The 8,787-nt window shown below is 42.0% G+C and overlaps 1 long non-coding RNA gene across 1 annotated transcript in view; it reads left to right on the plus strand.

Annotated features, from left to right (window-relative positions):
- LOC307249059 overlaps positions 1 to 8,053 on the plus strand; it is a 50,337-nt gene extending 42,284 nt beyond the window's left edge. Inside the window, exon 2 of the long non-coding RNA XR_013844824.1 lies at positions 6,681 to 8,053. This is a non-coding gene — a long non-coding RNA (uncharacterized lncRNA). The remainder of the gene's footprint in view (positions 1 to 6,680) is intronic.
- Positions 8,054 to 8,787: the final 734 nt, after the last annotated feature.

Here is an 8,787-nt window from a genome sequence, read left to right on the forward strand (position 1 = left end):
CACGCTCCATTATAGAGCTCGCCTTTGGGATGATGAAGACCAGGTTCCGGGCCATCTTCGTGCAAGCGCTGGAGGTGCACCACACCTTCGTACCTCACGTAAGTAATCACTCAACAGGACTTTATTTAAATTCTGAAGAGTAAATCAAAAATTATTTTTTCAGGAGGTGTGTATATATATATTTATTTTTATTTTATTTTTACCATTTCAGGTCATAACAGCATGTGCCATCCTCCATAACATCTGCCTCGGGGCGGATGATATCATGGCCCCAGAGGAGGAGGATGAGCCTGAGGAGGATGTGGCAGAGGATGAGGGGGAGAACGGTTTGGAGGCAGCCAGTGGTGCTCACTGGCGGGACCAGCTGTCGGCAGAGGTGTCTGCCCTGGAGGAGGTCCCCCTTGACCATCAGTATTTATAACAGGCAAGTTAAAGAATTGTAAAGCTTTGATTTCTATTAATTTAAAATGTTTTGTTGTAATTTGTGCAGAGATTTCTTTTGTCAAAAAAAGAAGAAAGAAGTATTATTTTGTATGCACTCTTATTCTTGACCTTTTCCAAAAACCTTAGTGACATGGCAGCCGTCAATTCAGCCCTGCAAACCCACTACAGCGACGATGCGGTGGACAGTGGAGAGAGGCATCTACCAACGCACTCTGGAGACCACCCCAGATGATGTCCCACTGACAGGAGACAGACACCAGGGTCTCAATGTGGCAGCCCATCCTGGTCCAGCAGCACCACCAGGGACTCCCTGCTCAGCTTCTTTTTTTATTATTAATTTTTATTTATATAATAAAACATAATTTACAAAAAATGTCATTCGATTCTTACGCAACAATGGTAGAGGTGGCAGGTTGGGCGATAATGTATAAGATATGTCCTCCTGCTATAATCGTTCCAACATGCCGACAGGCACCCGGTGTTCATTGATTTGCCTAAAGTGTTGTTGATCTGTCTAGAATATACAGTATAACAATTATAACAATCTGTCTGTCTATGAGGGAGAAGATAAACAAGGGAGCAAATCTTAAATTCTCTAATGCTCGAGGTTAGGCCTGAAATCAGATTATCCATACCAAAAAAAAAATGTGTTGGAGTTTCTTGTGCTAACTAGATATTACAGAAATTACCTGTGTGATTTGGAGAATAATAATGGTATCCTGAATATCAGAAAAAACAACTTTTATTTACACATATAAAAAGTAAAAACATATTAAATACTGAACATAAATAATGTTAGGAAAAAACACCTATAAAATAATATATACAAAATAAAATTACACTTAAATAAATATTAAATAATTAAATTAACAACAAATATTTAAAATTATTTGTCAAAAAATTTTCCAGGATGGAGAAGAGCCTCTCCATCCTGGCATTCCTCTCCTGAGCCCGCTTCTCCTCCGCCTCCCTCTGCTGCCTTATGTCCTCTTTCATGAGGTCCAGCAGCTCGTCCTCCCGGTCCCTCTTCCGCAATCGGCTGGGACCTGGCTGGCTGGGCCCTGGCTGGCTGGGCTCGTCCTCCTCTTCATCCTGCCCTGGTTTGTCCTCAGGGATGGAGGCAATTAGGACAGGAGGATTTGTGGAATGCCTCTGTCCTAATACCTCATCCATGAGGACAAACCAGGGCCAAGTGGCAGCCGTGGACTTGCCGTCCACCCCCTCGCCCGACGCTGGACACTTGCAATCCTAAGGCAGAGGAAATCAATCGTGGCAGTTAACAACAACAACAACAAATCAGCTAAAGTGTTTTGCATGGTTAAAACAAATAATGTACATTTAAAATTATGTGAACATACTTTATATTTTTTCTTTAAGTTGTCCCATTTGTTTTTGGCCTGAAGAGGAGTCACCTTCCCCTCCAGGCCCATTTCCTCCAAAATATTCCTAATCACAGAGAGAAAACTAAATAAAGGGGTAACATTCACAATCATGTTAATAACCCATGTTAACAATAGCCCATTTGTATGACTATATTTAACCTTATTGTAAAGGTTACAAGTTGATCTTTGTAAAGGCTGTTCTTGTAACGGTTACAGTTAAATTAGCCCTCATCCTATACAAAGCCCATGATAATCAGACCACTAGTAGCTGGGACAATACCCTTTCACAGGGATGTAAGTTGTGACCTTGTTGTGTTTCTCTTTATAACTCAAAATAAGACATTCAAGTAAACGATTTCTGGGGGATCTTGTGTGTGTCCTTAATGAGGACTAATTTAACTGTAACCTTTACAAGATGGTCAAATGTAAATATTACAAATGGCCTATTGTGAATAATTGTTATAAACTAACTGACATTGTAAATAAACTTGTGTTTCCTTACCTCCAAGACACGGAGGCAGAGTGTTTGGCCCCAGTGAAGAGGCCGTCCTTCTCCCCCCTCAACTTGATTAGTTGAGCCGTATGCTCCTGGCTCCCTAAACCAAAAGCACATGTTAGAATTAGTTTTGCTTCACACTATCAAACAAAAGCAGCTTAAATAGCAAAATAACCAAGTTAGCTGTGTAAAAATTCCAACGTTTGTAACAAGTTAACCAACGGACATTGACGGGACAGGGCATGAAATCAGGCGGACTTTAGAGCGTATCTGCCCGGGTAAAAGTTGCACGAGTTGGTGGTGTTGGAGGTGTTTTCCGTTGCGGTCAGTGGAGGAATTCTAAACCTTTTGGGATATTTAACGATTTTGAAGTGTCTCTTAACTTCCTATTAACAAAGTAAAATCTTGATAAATGACAAGAAATATAGCCTATGTCAAGATATAAAGCTCGGAAAGTGTGTTTTTTTTAATACATTTTCCTAAAAGTTAGCGTCACTAACATCATAAGAACGTTACCTTACTTAACCAATACATAGAGGTTTTATGAGGTTACTTTTTTTTTTACATTTGTATCGTTAGTTATTTGAGTTAGGCTACTTGAAACCCAATACTTACATTTGAAGGCGTAACACGCTGCCGCTGGCACTTCGTCTTGAGCGTCTTGAGATGCCATCTCTGACGAAACCGCAATGAATCTTGGGATTTATAGGGCTGCGAAGGATCCATCTGTTGTAGCCTTCAAAACCGTGAAACGAAGGCTGCATTTCACGGCTGCATATGAGGAGCCCAGCAAGGAGCCTTGCAAATGGAACAACCTTTGCGCCGCTATGACGCAAATGCAGCCTACGTAGACCGTAACCCCTGAATCAAGATACAGCCTGAGTCAGCGCTGCAGACACACATGCGCACGTGCATAAAACGCACACACAAGGGGAGTCGCCGTTCTCGGGCTCGAGTCACAGCCACGGACGAGTCACGAGTGATGAAAGATAACCTAAAGATTAAAGTTACCCGGTTGATGTGTAGTATGTTTGTAAGTATCCCGAACTGTATTACACCTGTTCAACCTGCATAAACGTGGACATGTAGAAAGCGACAGGCTATAATAATCAGGAAATTAATGAAGGCGATAATGACGGCGAACAAATGAGGTGTGTGTGTTTGTGTGTGTGTGTACCATGGACCTATTATAAGGTGTGTACACAAGCATAGTTCATGTCAACTGTGTGTTTACAGGCGAACAAACGCGCACCCACACACACACACGTTCACACCCCTAATATACATATGTATATAGTTTATTTTGATACTGATAGTTTTGTATGTTTACTTTAGATTTCTTTATGTAATATTGTTTTTCTACACTGTGGTATAACTGCTATAACTTAAGTAAAATAAGTCAATACTTCTCCCAGTACTGTGTACAGATGAACTAATAACATAGTGATCCCCTGTGGGTAGATTAAGGGTATATTCACTCATGCCGTGTTTAGTTTGGTTGAAACTAACTCAGGTGCACTTCCGCCTTTGGTGCGCATCTTTCAGGCAGGTGTGAATACAGCAATCGCACTCGGGGCGGACCAAACAAGCGCTCCGAGACCCAGCTGAAGAGGTAGTCTCGGTGCGCTTCCAAACACACTCTGCTGCAGTTCGTTTGTGGTGTGAATTTGTCCGGACTCGATCCGACCCAAATGCAGGAGGCACTGTGCCTTTTCTTTCTTTTCTTTTCTAATATTATAATAATTAATTGCCGTCAGCTTCACATTATGGGAAAGTGTGGTTGTCACCATTGTTAGGACGATAAGTTGTGGTTTGACCGGGAGCCCAGAACAGTATATTACATTTGATCGGGAGGACGCGTAAAAATGCTGAATGTGTTCAGCGATCAGATGAAGGAGAGGGGAGCGTCTACCACACAGTGCCAACAGGTTCACGCTGCGCAAGAAGTGTGTGTTTTTATTTTGCTTCCCATGAACGGGACCATCAATACTATCCCGTGTCAGTTTGGAGCTGAACTGCGCCGAACTCACACCCAGCTGATACACAGCTTAATCAGCTGAGTGTCAGCTTGAGCCTATTCTTCTCGCGAGCCGCACGTCAAGCAGCAAAATACAGTAAAAATGATGATTCACATCATAGGCTACAAGCCACATTAACGTGGCATTATCATAGGGCTACATATTATAACCATATGAAACAACAATAATTTGTTGTTTGTATAGGCTAGATGTAGGCCTTTTTATTATTTTTAACCCCATATTATATCAATGATATATTTCACAGTTTATACTTAGTGCTTCCTGCTTCTCTCCACCCCAGAATGTCTGTCCAATGAATGAATGACCTCAGATCACGTGTGGTTTTGCTTTGTAATGCTGGTTCACTTGCAAAAGAGGCAATATGAAAGTGGACCACACCAAACAAAAAAAATCTAAACTCGATTTGGTTCTGGACCAAAGCAAGTGAACTAGCGGGCTTTCCCAGTGTGAATACACCCTTAAACTCCATCATGCATCAAAGCAGAGGAGGGCTGTGATTGGCTGATAGCTGCTGTTTAGTAACAGGGCAATCCAAGGCAAAGCGATGGATAGTCCAAGCCTAGTCATAACTAAGTAAAGAAATGAGAGGCTCAATGAAGAAAAGACACACAAAGGCTCAAAGAGAGGAGCTGTCTTTCTGTATCACAGATGAAAGAGGGAGGAGGAGGAGAAGTTCTTTCTTTTGCTGATGAAAACAAGAATCAGCAGGGCTAAAGGTAAAGAGGGCGTTCATATGGCAGTGGGTTATACATTCAAAAGACACACCTGTTGTTTGGCCTGTCCCCGTCTATACCTCCATCCCTGTCTGTCTATCTGTCGGTCTGTCTCACCACACGCAGACGCAACAAGCAAGAACTTCAAACGAGCTACCACACCCACTAAAACACACACACACACACACACACACACAAGTCTACACGTCTAACACATCTACTTATCAACTGCTTTAGTGAGTGAGGTGAGGTAAGGCTCCAGCTGATGTATTCCGGGTGAACAAACAAGTAGCAACCTCAGTATTATATACTATAAGGAATATTTCGCCTAATATTCCAAAATCAGCAGTATCAACTACTCATCATTTGTTGGTACAAAGGTGGCTTTTTTCTGCTTTTCCCTTTGCAAACAACTAATTGAGCTGCCATTTTGGCCAAAAATAAAATTTAACTCATTCTTACATTTTTCCTTGAGTTGTAATATTTATAACTTATTATGTAACTGTTTTAGATAAGGACATGCCCATTCAAAACCAGAACTGTTCAGCTGCAGCTGTGAAATATAATATTATATGCTGAAATCCCTCCGCCTTTCTGCTTTTCCTTTATCAAAGCTTTGATGTTATTAAAGATTTTACTATAATTAAAATTGTATTATTATGTAGACATTGCGCAAGCCTTTTCCCACAGTTTAGACACATTTCTGAGTCGCTTACTGCATTATAAGTGAAGAAAATAGTATAGGGAGGAAGCAAGTTTCCAGTGTGAGCAACACCAGATCAGAAGTGTTTGATATAGTGTCATGTAAGTTACAGGCCCTCACTTCAGTAATTGAACCCCTGCAAACCAGCCTGACCACAGTCTGAGCCATCCCACTTTGCAAGTGCAGACCTCCTGGGTAATACCTCAGCCAAAGCCACCACTACACACAGCTTTTCATTTTCCATTCATCTATGCTATGGGAAGTGCCGGGAGTTAGAGCCTAAAGACCATTCAACTTTTGTCCTGTTTGTAGTTGATAAATACAATTCATTCACATGTTTTTATCAGCTGACAGAATTATTTATTGTTGTACCTACACTTTTACAATGCACACGTTTTTCTGATTTTGTTTTTATTCAAATAATCATCCTGTGACCTAGTGTAAATTTAAATGTGTTTTAAGATTCAAGATACAAAAGTGTTTATTGTCATATTCACAATAAGAAACATGTTCTCAGTCATACAATGACATTCTTCCTTTGTTTTCCACAGACTAAATGCCAAGAAAGAAACGTGAAAATATGCAATATACAAGTAAAATAGAAAAAAAGCAGCAACAATACAGAATATACAATTTACAGTGCAAATAGAAGAGCAGCAACTAGGTAAAACAACAGATTTAAGTTCAAATAAAATAAAACTGAATGGTGCAAATCCAAGAAAGTGTGCTGTTGTGCATAACCAAAATGTTAAAAAAATTTAAACAGTGATGGCAGTCCTGAGGTAGAATAATAACAGTAACAACAGACTCCTCTCTGTTGTTTAGGAGTCTGAGGGCAGTGGGGAAGAAAGAGTTCTTTAGTCTGGTTGTTTTGGACTTCATACTTCTGTTCTTCCTTCCTAGATGCTCTGCAGAGAGGGCAGTGGAGTTCTGATGATCTTCTCTGCAGTCTTAACCACTCTCTTCAGTCATCTGCGGTCCACAGCAGAAGTGCTGCCGTACCAGATGGTGATACAGCCGGTCAAGATGCAACTTCTACAGTGCAGCTGTAGAAGTTTCTGAGGATCAGACATGCCAAACTTCCTCAGCCTCCTCAGGAAGTCCAGCCGCTGTTGTCCTTTTTAACCAGCTGTGTGGTGTTGAGTGTACAAGTGAGTGCTCCTGGTGTGTGTGAGGGCCTCCTCTCTGGTGGGGCTGGAGGTCTCAAAGCGGGTGTAAAAGGTGTTGAGCTCATCCGGCAAGCTGTCTGTGGAGCTGATGGTTGTCCACACAGGCGTTTAGTGTGTCCACTCCACACACAGTCTGAAATAAGACGTGGATGAACGACTCCCAAAACATTTAGGCCTACAACAACTAGTTTAATTTAGCCTTAATACTTAAAAGCTGGGGTATATGATTTGGGGAGAAAATGGCAGTTGGGAAAGAGATTCGATTCCAAATACCTCAACCGCTCCACTTGTTCTCTTTGGTCCCTCCCCTATGGTCCCGCCCTGACACGCTGTGGTGGACCACTTCTCTCTCTGGTGTAGGGATAACCATCTCACCTTGAACATCTCTTAAACCAAAGAGATGGTCATAGATTTCATGGGCTCCTCCACCAGCCCCCCTGCTCTTCAGTTAAATGGCCAGATAATTGAGAGACTGGAAGAAACAGTTACCTCAGTTCCACTATTAATCACAAGTTCACCTTCAAAAGTCACACAGATCGCATCTTCAAGAAATGTCAACAACACCTGTTTCTCCGGAAGCTGCGACGACTTCAAGTCGACAAGTCAATACTCCAGTCATTTCACAACTGCTTCATCCAATCCACCCTCACCTTCAGCATCCTGGCTTGGTTTGGCTCCCTGAGTGACATGAACAAAGGTCCCCTCAACAGGATCATAAAGATGAGTGGGAAGATCATTTGACAGCCACAGACCACTCTCACAGCCAGTGATGAAAAACAGGCCATCAGGAAAAGTAGACGGATCATATCGGACCCCGCCCATAACCTCAACAACCAGTACCATCTGCTACCTTCAGGAAGGAGACTGCGTTGCCTGCCCCTAAGAACCAAACGAGCCATGTCCACCTCTGTTCCAGCATGCTGTTGAATAAACAGTAGCCCCCCCATCCCGCCCAACCCAACCCATCACTCCCAACTTTAACCTATTCACCTCCCCCAACTAACAATCGATTCTCCCTACCCACACCTCTACCCCTACCCACGGGGTTTTTAGCTTTTAAGAATGTATTTATTCCCTCACGAGAATAATAAAGTTATTTGAATACTTTCTATTCTCCATCTATACTGTCTATTCTCTATCTATGGCCCCGGACCTCCTCGGGACTAGTGCCGCACTGGGGCGTGCTCTCTGGGGGCGGGGGGCTGGCTCTGGGTCTGGCGCCGATTGTGTGTCGGCGGGGAAAGGTAGAGTGTAAATCAATGTAAATTAATGTTAATTGTGTTCATATTGTTTAACATTGTTTATAGCGTTATTAATAACAGCCTTAGGAGCTGCCTCGGTCTCGGTTTGTCTGGGCCTGAGTACCGGTTGTCCTACCACTGAAAAATTGTCCTGCCGACGCAAAACGCATAACTGATACCATTTCTCTAACATTTGTTCTCCTCTGTCTATCTTCCATGATGAAGCTTCCCACAGAGTTGAATCTGAAACCTCGCCTCTGTCATTGAAAGCCACATAGGGGAGACCGGGGCTAGTAGGCACACTTTTTACTCCAGTGAGAATTGCTCATCACCTAAACATCCTTCAATAGTCATTCCTACAATAAATTTAAATTTAAGGTGTTGGCTTGAAATGTGTTCCCCTCACTGTTTCTAATTTATTGTAATAAAGAAGAAATTTACCATGAAAGACACTGTAACACATTGTGACAACCAAGCCCATCAAGGTCACACACTATGGGGTTGTTTGTCACAATGTTATCTAAATGGGAAACATCTTAAAAAGAAGGCAAGAAAGCAGAACTAAATTTGAAAGTTTAATTTCATTATCAAGTTCAAAAA

This window comes from Ammodytes marinus (assembly GCF_949987685.1).
Source record: "Ammodytes marinus genome assembly, chromosome: 1".
NCBI lineage: Eukaryota > Metazoa > Chordata > Actinopteri > Uranoscopiformes > Ammodytidae > Ammodytes > Ammodytes marinus.